The sequence below is a fragment of the Ptiloglossa arizonensis genome, chromosome 1, assembly GCF_051014685.1.
Source record: "Ptiloglossa arizonensis isolate GNS036 chromosome 1, iyPtiAriz1_principal, whole genome shotgun sequence".
NCBI lineage: Eukaryota > Metazoa > Arthropoda > Insecta > Hymenoptera > Colletidae > Ptiloglossa > Ptiloglossa arizonensis.
The window spans coordinates 14728537-14745311 of NC_135048.1; the positions used below are offsets into that span (position 1 = coordinate 14728537).

General features: G+C 45.7%; 1 protein-coding gene across 4 annotated transcripts in view; it reads right to left on the reverse strand.

Annotated features, from left to right (window-relative positions):
- The window catches only part of LOC143143681 (uncharacterized), a 179285-nt gene extending 165729 nt beyond the window's left edge, over nucleotides 1–13556 (reverse strand). For 2 of the 4 annotated variants that reach the window (XM_076305263.1, XM_076305255.1), the window contains exon 1: nucleotides 13007–13556. The gene's annotated coding sequence lies outside the window, so the exon portion shown is untranslated. Of the gene's footprint in view, nucleotides 1–13002 lie in introns of all 4 variants that reach the window. The other 2 variants (XM_076305238.1, XM_076305247.1) reach the window with 1 other exon arrangement.
- Nucleotides 13557–16775: the final 3219 nt, after the last annotated feature.

Below are 16775 nucleotides of genomic sequence, written 5' to 3' on the forward strand. Positions count from 1 at the left end.
ACTATTTTTTGCTTAGTACAACTTTGAATTGCAAAAATAGGTTTGATTAATTTTTGTATTTAATGTCAATGTTATATGATATCGATATTGAGACAAAAGACCTTAAATTTTTAATATAAAAAATAGAAATAAATACAGTAGTAGAATAGTACATGTTGCATATATTTTTCTGTATTATTCGTTCGTACTTCCACTATCGACGCTAATTGTTTCGGAATATACTCTAAACAATCGTTAGAGTGATCCTTGTATACCTAGAAAGGGTGTCCGTATACCCTTTCACACGTTCGCAAGAACCTACCGAATTTGAGCCAATAGTAAAAAGGCAAATAGACTTTACGCTTCCGACTGACACAAATACAGTTGTCACCTGGAGTAAATCTGGAAAACCAACAAAAAAATCGATATCTCGTTTATTTACAAAAGGTTTTAAAACCGCACGTAAAAACTAAAAACTTTCTATTACTCGTAGATTCGTTTTTGCATTTCAAAGTTGTACCAAAAAAAAAAAAATATCAAACGAGAGACCAGGATTCGTTCCCACTATCAAAAGCTTCGCAAGTCGCTCGTTCTATCATTTTACCAAAACTTGCCCCGTTAAAAAGATTTCGCTAATTCGTCCACTGCATGCGTATCAAACTTCAACTCAAAATATCTCGAAAACGAAGGTTCATTTCCAAAGAAACCCATCAGGGTCTCTCGGTACCAGGTACGTACTATAACTCGCATCCACTATCGTTTCAAAAGCGATTTCCACCACCATAAGGTGTCCTTATGAGTGAAAAATCGTCTTCGACGCGCCCCCTTGATCGAACCGAAGCGACCAAGCTGAATCGATTTTCCATGGAACAAGCACGAGCACCGAATAATATCGATAATAATATTATTATCAAGATATTATTATTACCAGTGTCGTTGTTTCGAGCGTTGGTTCGGTCGCTGTCGATGGAAACGTCCATCGAGCGTTCCGCCTTACTTCCTTTCGTTTTACGAGCGAACGGAGGGGGCCAGAATCGTTACTCTTTTTATGAAAGAAGCTTCGTGCCTCCTCCTTTCGATACAAGAGTCTCGCCGCTCGCGAGGACACGTACCTATACTACTCGCGGTTGTTGTTGTTGTTTTCTTTTCTTTTTTCCCTTCTGGTTTTACGGTCCACCAGACTGGAGTGGGTGGTTACCTTTTCCAGGAGAACACCTTTTTGTGCCGGAACCTTTCCGCTATTTTTTTTGTTTTTTTTTTTTTTTTTTCGATTCCCCTGCCACGGATTACGCGAATCGCGGACCATTCTTCCCCGTTCGAAAAGAAATCCGGAGAACCGAGATTCTTTAGGGTTGCTAACAAGCATTCCGGGCTTTCTTCTTTCGAGAAACTATTCCGAAGTACTCGCGATAGACCCGGAATTCTTCCAGGTTATCCCGCCTACAATTTCGGTAAACCGTTTTTTTTTCTTTTCTTTTTTTTTTCTTCTTCATCTCCGTTCTCGAACAGCGAGGAGGCACGCGGTAGAGAGAGAGAGAGAGAGAACTCAACCCTCGGGAAGGGCACTCGTTCGATCGCCGGCCGAGTCAAGTATCGCAGAAACTGATTCCTCGAAAACGAGAAGGGAAAAGGTTTCAACGCGAAACTTTTTCACGAGAACTTATTCTTCGGTGAAATTTCCAGACTTCTAAGTGGAAGATTCTTTGCCCGGTGCTTCGACGAATGCAACAATGCTTCGGAATAACTAACGACGTTTTTCTTTTTTTTTTTTTTTCTTCTTTCTTTACCCCCACCGCTGTTACTCTACCCTTACCCCGGCCCACGTCCCTTTACTTTCGCGATTCCTGCTTATTTTCCAACGGTGGAAGTGCCTCTTCTCGGCTCGAAGAAGGATTCTCCGCTCGAGTCCGCGGAAAAGGTGCGGGGAAGACGCGTGTAAAACAAGCAACGAGACTCGGTTCGCTTTATGGCGCGCCATGGGGAACGTGGAACGATTATTCTTCTCGCGAAAGCGAGCTTTATATTCTAAAGTGGCCTTCTCCTCTCCCTTTGACGCCTGCCCGTGGAAATCGCCGAGTCGTTCGGCGGAGTTTTCTTATTTTTCTTTCTCTTTTTTTTTTTTTTTGTTTTTCTTCCGTTCGCGAAACCCGAGTCGGGATAAAAAAATAATCCATCTGGTAATTTTACCCGGCGAGCATCGACTCCGTTTTCAAAATCCGCGCCTTTGAGTTTCCTAGGCCGTGGAGATCGCCGAGTCGTTCGAAGGAATTTTACTTTTTTTTTTTTTTTCGTACATGAAACCGGAGTCGGGATAAAAAAATTATCCACTATCTTCCCATGATTTCACGTGGCGAGCATCGACTCCATTTTCAAAAAATGCGCGAGATATTTGCATTTTCTAGATCATGAATTACACCGAGTCGTTCGAAGGAATTTCCTTATTTTTTATTTTTTTTCATTCGTGAAACGCGAGTCGGGATAAAAAAATAATTCATCTCATAATTTTACACGGTTAGTATTGACTCCATTTTTAAAAACCACGCCACATTTTTGCGTTTCCTAGGCCGTGGAAATCTACGAGTCGTTCGACGAAATTTTCTCATCTTTCTTTTTTTGTTTTTCTATCATTCGTGAAACTTAAGTCAAGGTAAAACAAATAATCCATGTCATAATTTTACGCGGTGAGCATTGACTCCGTTTTCAAAATACGCGCCACACCTTTGCGTTTTATTATTTTTCTTTTTTTGTTTTTCTTCCGTTCGTGAAACCCGAGTCGAGATAATAAAATAACTCAACATCTTCCCATGATTTTACGCAGCGAGTATCGACTCCATTTTCAAAAAACGAGCCGCATCTTTGAGTTTCCTTATTTTTGTTTTCTTTTGTCAATCTTCCATTTGCGAAACCCAAATCAAACTAAAAAAATAATCCATTTTATAATTTTACGCGGCGAGAATCGACTCCATTTTCAAAAAACGCGCCGCATCTTTGAGTTTCCTTATTTTTTCTTTTTTTTTTTTTTTAATCTTCTGCTCGCGAAACCCAAGTTAAAGTAAAAAATAATCCATCTCGTTAATTTTACGCGATAAACATTGACTCCATTTTCAAAAACCGCGCCGCACCTTTGAGTTTCCTTATTTTGTTTCTTTTTTTCTTTTTAATCTTCCTTTCGCGAAACCCGAGTCAGGGTAGAAAAATAATCCATCTCGTTAATTTTACGCGATAAACATTGACTCCATTTTCAAAAAACAAGCCTCATCTTCGAGTTTCCTTATTTTTTTTTTTTGTCAATCTTCCATTTGCGAAACCCAAATCAAACTAAAAAAAATAATCCATCTCATAATTTTACGCGACGAGAATCGACTCCAGTTTCAAAAAACGCGCCACATCTTTGCGTTTCCTAGGCCGAGGACATCGCCGATCGTTCAACGGAATTTTCTTATCTTTTTTTTATTTGTTTTTCTACCATTCGTGAAACCTAAGTCAAGGTAAAAAAAATAATTCATTTTCAAAAAATGCGCCACACCTTTAAATTTCCTTATTTTTCTTTTGTCAATCTTCCATTCGTAAAACCCAAATCAAACTGAATAAATAATCCATCTCATAATTTTACGCGGTGAGAATCGACTCCATTTACAAAAAACACGCCACATCTTTGAGTTTCCTTATTTTTCTTTTGTCAATCTTCCACTCGCAAAACCCAAATCAAACTAAATAAATAATCCATCACATAATTTTACACGACGAGAATCGACTCCGTTTTCAAAAAACACGCCACATCTTTGCGTTTCCTGGATAATTCGCTCCGCGTGGCGTACATAGAAATCAACGGAACGTTCGCGCATGCGCGTTTCCAGGGTAAAAACAAAGTCTCGCGAGGTACGAATCGTTCCTCTTCGAGGAAGCAATTTTCGGGCCCTGCGCGGCACGGATAAAATTGGCCAACCGTTCGGTCGGAAAGCGCGCAACCACCGTCGTCTCGCGACTCGTCTTCGAGGAAACGGTAGACCTCGCGAACCGACGAGCGTTTCGAAAACCGTGGACGAATTAACGCGGGGATCGAAGTGGGACAGAATGGAACGGAGATTGGAAAAAGCGGCGCCGGGGAGGGGGGAGGGGGCGGGAACGGGGAAATCAATTTGGTTTGCGGCCGCGACGTGTGAACGTCGCTTGAATACTGTTTTGGACGCAACGTGTGAAAATCAAAGAGATTTCTCCGCCGGCGCATCCTCGAGCATGCAACAACCCGAGAGTTCTCTTTCTTCCCGGAGATTAGCCACGTCCCCGACAGGCTCTTCGACACCTCGTTCTACGCTCGTGTCGCTCGCGGTCTTATTGACGTTTAATTGTCCCCCCTCGTGTGTTCAACACGCGCACGCCGCTATCATTTTCGTGAAATTACACCGTGTGAAAGTTGAATTCCACGTAGCACGTGGGAAACCACGACAGAACGACGCGAACAATTTTATGGAAAATCTAGAAATCGTTGTATCAAAACGAGTAATTATCCTTCCGCCTCGTACGCCTATTCTTGCGGCGTGTTTCCCTCGCGGATCTAGAATCGTTCGCCAGTAACCCGTTTTCACATCCTTTTGGCCTGTCGCTGCGGTAAAATGTGGCTGGTACGCGTTGGAAATATTTCGTCTCGAATGGATAATTAAATCTGATAATTTAATCGATCGTTGATGTTTGCACGAGTAAGGTACGGATCGTTGAAATTAACGTACACGTAACCCTCGTTTCCCAGGGAAAACGATTTCGAACGGATTCACGTATGTGGATAAATTCACCGTGGGTGATTAAATAAATTCTCGAAACGCTTTCGATCGTTTTTCCACCGGCGACGTTCCAAGCGAAGGGTATGATAAATCTCGATTACGTCGCGAAAAGTTTTACACAAGAGGCCCCGATCGCTAGATCGTACGTTTAAAAATTCCCCGAGAATCGAGTCGGGCTGTTCGTCAACGAGGTGGACAGAGAAATTGAAAATCGTTCGAGACGTTTCGCGACGGTGAAAAAGGCATCGGCCGTGCACGCTGGTATAGCTAGGCTAGCCAGCCAGCCAGCCAGCCAACGAACGAGCTAAGCGCGCGCGCGTTAGTAACTTTCACGCGTACATAAATTGACGAGCGGCTCACGGCATTTCTCTTAATTCCACTCGTGCCTATTTTTTGTCACTTATCGACTTTTCCATAGGCGGCCGCGGCAGCGTTAGTTTTGCCTCGGCCGGCATTAATCATAGCGGCGATTTCGCCCGGCGGCGTTATCCCGTCGTGGAATTTGAAGTTTTTGCCCAGACGCGCACCGAGAGGGAGAGAAAGCCACGACAGTCTGTCGGTGGCTGTGTTTTGAAATTCGATCCACTTCGCTCGGTTTCATCATCCCGCGATTTACGGCCGCTCGTTCCGAGAAAAAATCCGCCCGATGTCTAAACAAGATCTCGACGTTCGCTCGTTTCCTCTCCGGCTTGAAAATATAATAAATTTCACGGGGTGACAACCCCCCCCCAATTAACCGTGTAGCGTGGTAGCTCGTACGGGAGAATACAGACTGTTCGATCTTCGAAGATAAAATGATGTATCGAGACGGTCGTGAATCGCTGGAAACCGCCGCGATACGAAATAGTCGATACATTAGTATTTCTCTATGCACAGTATTATTGTTACCGGCGAGGGACAAAGATACCGGCCAATTAGCGGAACACGCGTCAGTTGCTGTTCCTTTTGAGTCGGATGGAACAAAGATGGTAAATAAACGAGATCGTCGGACAAGAATCTGGAGAAATAGAAAATCCGGTGTATACGCGCTCGCTCGGAGGGACCGGGGAAAGTTTAAACGAGGAGCTCGTTAAAAATTTAACCGCTACGCCACCTACAAAATTAATTCGAATTTAACGAAGGACTGCCACTTGATTAAACGGTGTAACGCGGTGGATATCCGACTACTTGAATTCGTTTGTTGCCCGCGTTCCGTGTCCACCTTGAGAAATATTTTTCATTTGCAAACGGAAAATTCGTATCGGTCTTCTTCCGCGGATGAAACGATCGGTATCGTTCGCGTCGTCTCGATTTTCTTCCGCGTTGTCGTTGCACTTTCGAAAAATAGAAAAAGACGGATTTACTTGGAGCAAAAATGGGGTTAGGTTGCACGGTGTTCTTTCCGGTGAATATCGTAGCGTAACCGTGACTCGGCCGATTTCGTTTCCACGGGACTAAAATCACGTAAATAGAAACGAAAGACAAAAACCACGAACTTTTCGCGTCCTCGGAAACAAAACGTAGGACCCAACGTCCGTCACGAGCCATCGATGTTTACCGGGAGAAAGGTGCCGGTAACGATGATATAATAAATCTTCCTTCCGAGCGTCGGGATTAGCGGCGTTGAAAAAATTTTGACGCACGATTCGTCACCGAGAGCGCTCTACACGCTCCGAGGAACACTGTGTGTTACGATTCCTGGAAAAGGGTGGGAAGAAGAAACCGATGCAAAAACCACGCAGTTATCGTTTTCGCACGCGTCGACGGGTATCGAGAAACGAAAATCCCTAGGTTGGTGTTCGTAACGAGGGGCCGTTGACGCGCATCGAGTCTCGCGCCGCATACGTGGGAACGCGGCATAATGAGAACATTGGTGTCCAATATTGTAACAGGTGCGCAGCGTCGTTCGAAGAGCTATCGATGGCCGAACAGTCGCGAGCCAGTTTTCTCCAAACACTGCCCGATAGTTCGACATTTACCACTTTTTTCTCTACCGAATATTGCCTTTTTCAAAATCACGAATTCAATTCTGTACAAAAATTCGCACAATTTAAGAACGATCGAAAATGTCACCAATAATTCGACATTTACTATTCTGTACCGAAAATTGCCTTTTTTTCGAAACAACGTCGCTCAATAATTATCAGTATAAAAATTCGCATAATTTAAAAACGATCGAAAAAGTCTCCAATTTCCCTTCTCCGAAAGTATCAAACATCTGACGCGTAAATACGAAACGTTATACGAGTATTCGTCTTTCGTACCTAACCTAACGATTGAGCAAGAACGATGAAAACAGCGATCGCGGATTACGGAAAACCGAACGAAATTGCTCCACGGGTATCGTTCGCGGTGTAAAACTCTACGGTGAAATCGGTCGATCAATTTTCGCACGCGACGACTAAAGTCTAGCGCCCGGTGAGCTGTTCACCGATCCCGTACAATGATTTTTACCGGACACCCTGTGTGTTAACACGCGAACAATACCGCGAAACAGAGTGCGTCGACGACGAATAAGAACGATAACAGAAACGATACAGAGCTAATTATCTCGCGGAGCGGTCGGCGCGGTGTTCGGAACAATGGGACGAGCGGTAACGGCGACGCAAATAATATCAACGTTTCGAGCGCGTTTTACGCGCGGGTCACTATCCCGCGTTACAGAACTAAGTACAGAGAGCGGGAACGCCTGCGCCGCGAGAGCGAGACGGGAAGAGCGTGCACATTTTTCAAGGCACGGAAAAAGATCGAACGGGGCCGACGAGTCAAGACGTTCGCACGGTTATCTTCGATATTGACTCCTGCTCCCCCCCACCACCGCCACCGTCGCGAGAAGCTGGCTGGCGCGCGCGCGCTCACGCTACGTCGACCGAACGTTGCATCCGTAGTGGTCGGCGTTCGCTCGGGTAGCGCGCTTCGCTTGGTATTTTCGAGGAGAAGCCCTCGATAGATACGCAATTTGTTATTCGCGGCGGGAAATAAAAAGCCGTGAAACGATTTTGTATTCCGATCGCGTGAGCGCGCGCGCGCGTCCGCGTCCGCGTCCCGTCAATCCGAGCCCGGGCTCCCTCTGTAATTTTCGCCGATGATGTAACAGCTGCTGACTTTTCGCGGGATCTCGTTCGTTCTTGGTTCTTAAGAACGAACCGACATCGACCGATATTGATCACTGACCTACACTCGAACCAAAGATTCGCCGAGATATATACACGGGAGTCGATGATCTCCGATCACCTGGCCCCCACGACTTAACCTAATTTACGTCTCGGCTCTGCAATCGAGAGAAAAATATTCCCGATCGATTTACTTTCGCGCGAAACTCGCGTTCGCGTCCGCGGGGGAGTCTCCGCGAATACGTTCGGCGTTGTACGCGTCTCGACGGTGACAGTTCCGTCGTTGTCGTCGAATCGATCGGAACACCAGCACCGGGGGATGCTTTCGGGCGCGAATCGGTCGAATTCGGTGCTCGTCCGAGAAACGCGCGGAGTCGTTGACGGGATCGGTGTCGTTACACCATGTTTGCTCTATACGCGTGGTACGCGCGGCGCACAGAGGTCGTTCGCACCGTGACGACCAAGCCGTAATATGCCGGCAGTGCGCTTCGGAAGCGCATGGTTGCGTGAGTGCCCGACATCGCTTTTTATTAGTATAAAGGTTTCATCTTGAGGAGCGTATTACATTTATTAACATAAATTTCGATCGGTAGGAAGATTACACCGTATCTACGACCGCCAAATAGGGTAATTGATAAAGCCGTGTTCGCGTTCCGATCCGATTACCGCATTTTCCACCACTTTTCATTTTACCACGGTTCCGGCGTACGTTCGTTATACGATTCTGCGACACTATCGTCCACGCGGCTCGTACGTAACGCTGTTTTCCTTTTTGTTCCTCCTTTCGAAACAAGTTTTGCGACCGTGGGTCATTCTCGTTAGACGCAGAGTCATTTTTAATCATTTTTCACGCGCTCTCTGCCGTTTCATATTCAAACACATCCATAAACGGGGAAAAAACCGAGAATAAGAAATTCCCAAGTCCAAAGTGTTACCGCTCGATATACCCGTAGCATCGATAAAAATTGATTTTAAACGATTTTTCCGTGTCGTCGAAAAACGAATGGGGCGTTGGTCGTCGTTGTCGCGAGCGGAGAAGCGAACAAATAAAATACGAATACTCCACGATACGTGGACAAAGTTGTCCTTGTTTTCGTACCGACCCTGATCTCAGACAAGTACACCTAACGAGGTATCGACTTCTGCACGTCGAAACCAGAGTTTACTAAACTCTCGGCCACGTAAAGCTCGAACACGACGAGATCGTTGGTCGAGAGCTTTCAATAATATCTCATTATCGTCGGAAACGTGAAAGAAACATTTGGTATTCTCACTTGGAAAATTTCAGGTTCGATACCGGTTGACGCCGATTGCGTAATTGGGACTCTTCGAAGCTTGGGACAATCGCACGAGATCAGGAAGCGTTTCGTCGCATCTGGATCGTTTTGTTTGTTTATTTTTTTTTTCTTTTCTTTTTTCTTTTTCGCAGGAAAACGAAGATCCATGAAAATTCACGATGAGGTGAAAATCGAGGCGATCTCCCACGGTCGACTTCGAAAACGCTTCTAAAAAAGCATCGACCGAACGGTGCGCATGCGCGCGCAGGCGCGAGATCAATCGGTACTTTTCCGATGTGTCGCGGCCGATCGGTTTGCTTTTTATTTTTGGAAAAACCCGTTCACATCGCGCGGTCATCGGTGTGCATAAATTACAACGATTAACGCGTTGCGGGCTCTCCACGTGTTGAAGAAAATTGCGTATAAACGACGAGCGGTGGTTCGCGATGACGTCAAATACGGTCGCTCTTTTTCGAAGAGTTTAATAGATTGCTGTGACGCACAGTGAACGGAACCGCTAACGCGAGATAACGCAATTCCTACCGAAAAAGAAAAAAAAAGAAAAAGAAGGAAAGAAAGAAAGAAAAAAAAATAGAAAAAAAAATAACCGAGAAATAGAAACACGCGTGAAAAACGCGCTCGGTACACTACAATGCGATTTCGTAATTTTCGAGCAAGGTCCAATACACAGTGTTGCACAGCGTGCTTCAAAATATATGGTGCAACCGAAAGGAAATGATTCTCCACTTGGAAAAACAAGTCGAAAGTGTGACACATTAATTCCGTCAGAAATAGATAACAGAGTAAACATATAGAGGACAAAATGGTAAAAGTTCTGTTTTTCCGCTGATAAAAATTTTTGTCGAGCCGATTGCATGCTACGATATTCGTAGATAAGTAGGTGACGCGATCGTTCGCGCGAAAAACATTTTACGTTCTATTACATTTCACAAAAACCCGCGCGAGGCCAGTGACAATCAACGTGCGGTACAAAAAAAAGACGGTAAAATGAAAAACAAGCGCGACGCGATATCGAATTATTTATGAAAATTATTGTCGTCCGGTTCGTTACGCGCGCGGGTCGTTCCACGCTGAATCGGACACTTTTTTGGATCGTCGGCACGGATTTTTCCGAAAAATTTTTCAATTATCCGTTTCACGGCTGTTCGAAGCACGGTGCTAAGTTATCTTCGACGTAACGGTTAAACTGGCAATCGGAGGAGAACGAGCTTCCGATCGCGAACAATGAAGCCGCAGGTGTACCGAATAAAAATTGTGTCCGAAATAACAATTTTCTAACCTATTTCATTTCGATACTTTTAAACGATTTTTTCATTGCAGACGACAATCGAACGATACGAAAAGTACAAAATAAAATTATAATACTGTTTCTGTCCTTTGTGGAAAGATTTTCAAAAATACGAAAACTTGAAAATCGTTCGTGTGAAAATTGTGTCAAGTTTTACGCTGCGTCAAAACGTACCCGCCCGATTGTCTAGTAGATACTAGTGGACAGGCGGTTACACCTGCCATTGTTACACGGGGTATACGACCGCTGTAGGGTGTAATACGGTTAACAGATATTGAGAACTCGCTTTTGGTCAATGGCACTTATTTCTGGAACAATTTAAATTACCACCGTCCAATGAAAAACACGAAATGTGGTGAGTATTCTTCCATCGTGATAAGATGGGATGTGACGAGATTGGGTTAATGGATAAATATTGTACCGTATCGATGAACGTCTAATTGAACAAATAACCGATTATGCAAATACTTAATTTATAATGCAGACAATTTTTTACATTTATCTGCAAGAATGGATTTCAATCGACAAATTGGACGTTATCTATAAGAATGAATTTTAGTCGATAAATTGTACGCTATATGTCTGTTGGTACCTACAAATGAATGAAAATATTTCACGAATCGTTTTAGCAAGTTCGCGTCTCTTGCATTCCCGTATCGAGTACAATTTAAAATTAATTTGTCGATATTAGTGGTCGCTCGGTCGACACGGACTGATTTCTGTGATATTATCATTTTATCTTCTCACGATTTCGGAAATCGGTCTCGAACTGTAAAACTTTTCGAAGACTCGCCAACATCTTGAAAAAAAAGTAACTCGAATGTTTCCAACAAGTGATACCGAAAAAAAGTGAGTTCTCAATATCTATTAACCGTATTACACCCTGCAATGATTGCGTATCCTATGTAACAATAGCAGGTGTAATCGCCTGTCCACTAGTACCGCGCAACCGAGCCAGTCCGTTTCGATGCAGCGTTATCTTGAATCAATTTTCATAGAGCCAATTTTAAACTCTCCCTATTTTTAAACAACCCTCCATAAAGTGAACAGATAGGGGTATACTTTTATTTCTTGTCAAAGTTTTCAATGGCTAGCTGTTACTCGAGTAATTGCAAAAATAAAACGGTAAAAAAAAAAAAAATTGTCTTATAAAGTGGAATAATTTTTATCCGATACTTCTATGTCTTCACTGTCCACACCCGGAAGCTCGTTCTTATCCGTCTGCTAATTCAACGGTTATAAATTACCGCAACAAATTAACACCGTAGCTTCGAGATACGTTTAAATATCGTCGAAGACTGCAATTTATTAAAGTTTCGGGGAAAACCGCGACGGTACTCCCGAGAGGATTCGATTTCCCGTAGAATGATCCGTGTTCGTTTGCAAAAACGTCGAAACTAGTTAGTCGTATTCCTAGAAACGAAAAATTTCCGCGCGAGAAGATAAGCGTTGAGTGTTAACTATCGTTTGTCGGTTACTGCGCGGCAGTAATTCATGGAAAGCTCCTTCGTTAATCTGATTCGTAACGATGAGTCACTTCGAAATCATTCCGGTTCAAAAATGATTCCGCGACTAAAAGACGCAATTCACGCGTCGAGCGAAACATTTTCCGAGCACGTGTTCCTCACGGAACTATTACGAATCTAAAAACCTCGCTGCCAGACCGTTTACCCTGTCCTCCCGCGCGGCGCTTTCGCGAGTAGCCACGAGAAATAAACAAAACTCCAATTACCGCGATACGTTACACTATGATGCGTTATTGGCGAGCATCGAACGCGTGCACGTGTTGTCCGAATCGGTCGGTAACGTTCGAGTGTCAAGAACCGCGCTTACAGCTTCGAATGTACTCGTAAACCGGCTAGAGACGTTCGTACTTGCCAGCTTTTAAGGTTATGTCTGCCCTCGAGAACGCGCGCGCACGCCTTCCTCGAAAAGTATCGTTCCGAAAAGAGGCAAAAACGTCGGAAGAAGAAATCGTCCGTGCACATTCGCGTAGAATCGCAGGGGCACGACGTCGTTTTGTTTTCACTCGCGTCCCGTTCTACGAGCGTGTTCTCGGTCCGTCTCTTTCTCTCCTTCTCCTCTCCCACTGCTGCTGGGCTGCGACGCCTCTCTCGCATTTCACGTCGCGTCGGTGCACACACGCACGAATTGTTACGCGGAGAAGAGCACAAACACGCAGACCCGAGTCAATGAGAAGGCGAGAGAGGTCGCTTGACAGACGGCGTCCTCGTCGTTTCTCACCGGCGCTGTCATCGTCAGCGTCGTGTTGTTATCATTTACAATTCGCGATCGGAAAATTCGTGTCGACGCTCCTGTCGGGAGACAGACGGGTGGGGGGAGAACGCGTTTACAAGCGCGAACAGTACGGCAGGAAGGGGGAGCGGTAGGGGGAAACGCAAGAAGGGAGACAGAAATGGAGGGAGAAAGAGAAACAGACGCCGGTCTAACATGGCAGACGATGCCATGCAGGCAGAAAAAAAACAAGATCTAACGTTCGTGCGTGCGACACAGACGGAAAGACAGTCGAGATACGCGCGAACATGGCAAGTAATTCGGGTACTTACTCACGTTTTCTCCTGTATTAGTTCCCAGCGTTGTCCTGAACGTGGCCGAACGAAGAGAAAAACGTGTAGAGGAAGAGAACACCACGCGCGGGGTCACGCACTCCGTGTTCCGTGCGGGTCTCGTCGACGGACAAAACAACACGTCGCGGCGTCCTTTTCCGCGTTCGCGAATTCGCCCCTTCTCACCTGACGGAACGGTGAACGGTCGAAGTCAAAACCACCGGCACCACACGACGACGTCGCGTCGACGACAACACGCGCGCGCGTGTTACAAAGTGCGTCGCCTTCGTTTGTTGTGTTTTCGGTAAACGCAGGTGTTTCACGGGGCGTGGAAGGGTGCGCGGCACATACGAACGTTTTTACGCACGAGGATCCTCTCTTCTAACGTGAAACGAAGACGTGATTGAACAAAATGGCGTTTGCCGGACCGCTCGCGCGCGATCAGGTGGAAAATGCCGGAATGCTGCTGCTAGGAAAGATCGACTGACTGCCGAGGTCCGCGGCCCTAAGTGGTTTGACGTTAAGAACGAGCCGAACGAGCAAGAAGGAGAGACAGAGACCGACAAAGACGGAAGGGAACAGAGAGGGAGACAGGCAGTCGGAGCGAGACAGAGAGGGAGGAGGAAACGACCGAGAGAGTCGGCCAACGGGAACGAGCTAAACAGAGAGAGACACACCGAGTACGCGGGAAGGGATGCGCGCGCCATAGTGGGGACAGAGGGGCGATCAGAAGCGAGAGAGGGGAAACGTCCCACTATTTTCCACTGTCCTCGGACGACTTCGACTACCTTCGATTGCTTTCGACTATGAGCAGGGCCGTCTCGCATTATGTCTAACGTGGGTGGGAATTTTCCCGCTGCTAGAAACAAATGCCATAAACATATTCTTACGAATACTTCCGAACTCGCACACAGCGCCCTCTTACAATTATTCCATGCGTTTTATTCGACGAAGCGTAGACGAAAAGTTCTTGCGATCTGCTCCCATTAGACACGTGAAACAATTATCATTATGAAAATATATCGTTCGATCGATACTGAAATTTACACGATCTTCTATTATTTGCTATCCCATTGTTCCACAATGTTTTCCATTTATACCGGATACTACGTACGTATAAAATACGATGCATTATTCGAAACCGAGGGTTCTCAATTTGCTCCGATAACGATATAAATAATAATACATATATTCAAATTTTGATAGACAGAGTAACGTTACTACCCATTGTGTTCGAGGACTTGATCAATTTTATCGCTGAATTATCATCAGATCGTGTTTCCTTTCCTTTATTTTATCGAAAAAAAATCACCACGTAAAAAGAGAAACCTTTCGAGGCTCCGTGTTCGAATTAAAATCTTCCGATTCGAATTCCAACGAAGAATAAATATTTTGTGAACGGTTTTTACCAACGTTTCGCTGAAAGCGTCGAATACGAACCTCATTAACCGTTGCCTTTCAACGGTGCTTCGAAACGAAAAACGTACCAAACGGATGAAAATATACACGATATAAATAAAACGGGATGTAATGTTAGACGAGCCGATGAAAAATCAGATGAGAATATCTACTAATAAATTACGCAATAGGTCTTCGCAGCGTCACCTTACAGAAAAAGTCATAAAAAACGATCCGTTAAACTCGACCGAGACTACTCAAGACGATCGTATCCCGCAGACGGTTTCGCAGAGACGCGGAACACGCGACACGTTCCCCGAGTTTGATAACTCCCAAGTTAATTACGTTCCCCCGTTTATTATCGGACGTTGCCCGTTAAAAGGTTTCGTAAAACGATGCTGCAGCGCCCTACGATCGCAACGACTCAAGCCACGCGTTCCTTTTCCGGCAGTCTTCTTTCTGCGCGCTTTCCTTCGCCGATTCGTTTTACTCGTTCGTTCGTACGTACGTTCGTTCGTTCGTTCGTTCGGTCGGTCGTCTCGCGAGGAATTTCTAAAAATCAATATAGGCGCAAAGCGGCGGCAGGAGGGGTCGCAAAAAAATTCGATATCCCGTTCGCCTCCCGTTTCCTTCTTTCCTTTTTTTTTTCTTTCTTTCTTTCGTCCGTTCTTTTCCTTTCTTTTTTGTTTCGACCTTTTTTTTCCCGTCTCCGCGTTTTCTTTTTTGTCTGGAACGCGGATCGCGCAGTCGACAGGCTCCCGTCCCCTTATGGTCCCCATGAGGGAAGCGTTGGTTACTCGAATCAACTCGATCTTCGAGGAAGAGAATTCACGAAGGAAGTAAGTGGCTGGCGGCGCGCTACGGGGCTACGGGCACCGAAGAAGCGCGGGAGAGTTTATTTTCTCAGAAGCGTAGCACGGACTCGGTACAGTCTCTGCCGTTACCGGCTGAATAATTTCAACCTTGCGTACGCCCAGAGATAAGCCTACACACACCGACGCGGACGCGATGATCGAGCGCGTACCATCACGGACACTGGGACAGTGCATCTCGTTCAACGATGTAACACCGACTTTGCACGATTTAAATAAATAGCCGTTCCCGAGTGGCGTTTCCCATTCTTTTCTCTTTTTTTTTTCTTTCACTCGAATATCGCGTGTACGCCGTTAGAGATCGTTTAACCGTGCGCGACTCGAACGGTACGTTCGTCAGAGGTGTGTTCTTTTTTTTTTTTCTTTTTCGCGCAAGGTCGGACGCCCCTTTTCAGCAAAATATTTTTCGACTCGATGATCATTTAGGAGTCCCCGACATTCCGCGGCGGGTTAAGGACCTGTTACCTCGTCGGCGGCCGATCCGTCGTCGTACGTATCGCGGTTCAAACGAAACCGTACATTTCGCCCTGTTTGCGCGCGGAAACACGGATTAGCTCTATTCTTATCGCGGGAATGGATACCGGTAGAAAATCCTGACAAAGGGTACCCACCGAAAGAAAAAGTGGCGCGCGAATCGACGAACGGGAGCTACACAGGTATAATACAGCGTGGCACAGGCGCCACGGGTAAGGCCTGCAATCAAACGAGATTGAAGGAAGATCATTAATTTCATCCGGCAGCGTTTACTTTGCAAAGTGCCAGACGAAACCATTGATTGTCTTTCGAAAGTTTCCGCGAGCCGTGGAATTAAACGGGGTTACATGTTCGACCGCTGGATTATTATCGTTCGCGGAACTTCCATCGGGATGGTTTTTGATCCGTTTGGGTGGAAGGCGGCACGATGAAACGGAAAGAAACCCGATACCGGAATCCGAGCCGATTCCGACGAATTCGTTACGCTCGGGATTAGAATGCTGCCGAGCCACGTGTGAGTTCACGCGTCGCGACGACACAGCGGTGGTTGCTGCTAGCACGGAGCGCTTTGTGGGAAGGTGTGTCGGTTTGCGGGAGATGCCAATTACGGAATTCGTGCATCAGGGAGTCGTGTACCCCAAGCACAAGTACTCGCCCTGAATCTTATGAGTAATTGTCTGAGGGTCCGTCGAGTATACCTGCGAGGATAGAAGCTTGGATAGCCAAAGCGTAGTGTGCGTTAAGAAACCAGAACGAAGGATTTGGCTGGTCCAATGTAATGTATCGCAGCCAGACGTAATACCGAAGCACCGTACCAAACACCGATTACCATGATGCTTTCGAAGCTCGACTGTGTGTCACGGGGACGAACTGTTTCAGGCCAATCGTTGCAGCGGAGTGTTCACGCGTTATTATACCGCTCTGCGATCACTGCGTACGCTAGCGATGAGAAGTCGATTCCCTGTGGTACACAGCCACCAACGTGACAGTTGGGTTGCGTTACATTTGCCGCAGAATTGCAGCAACAAA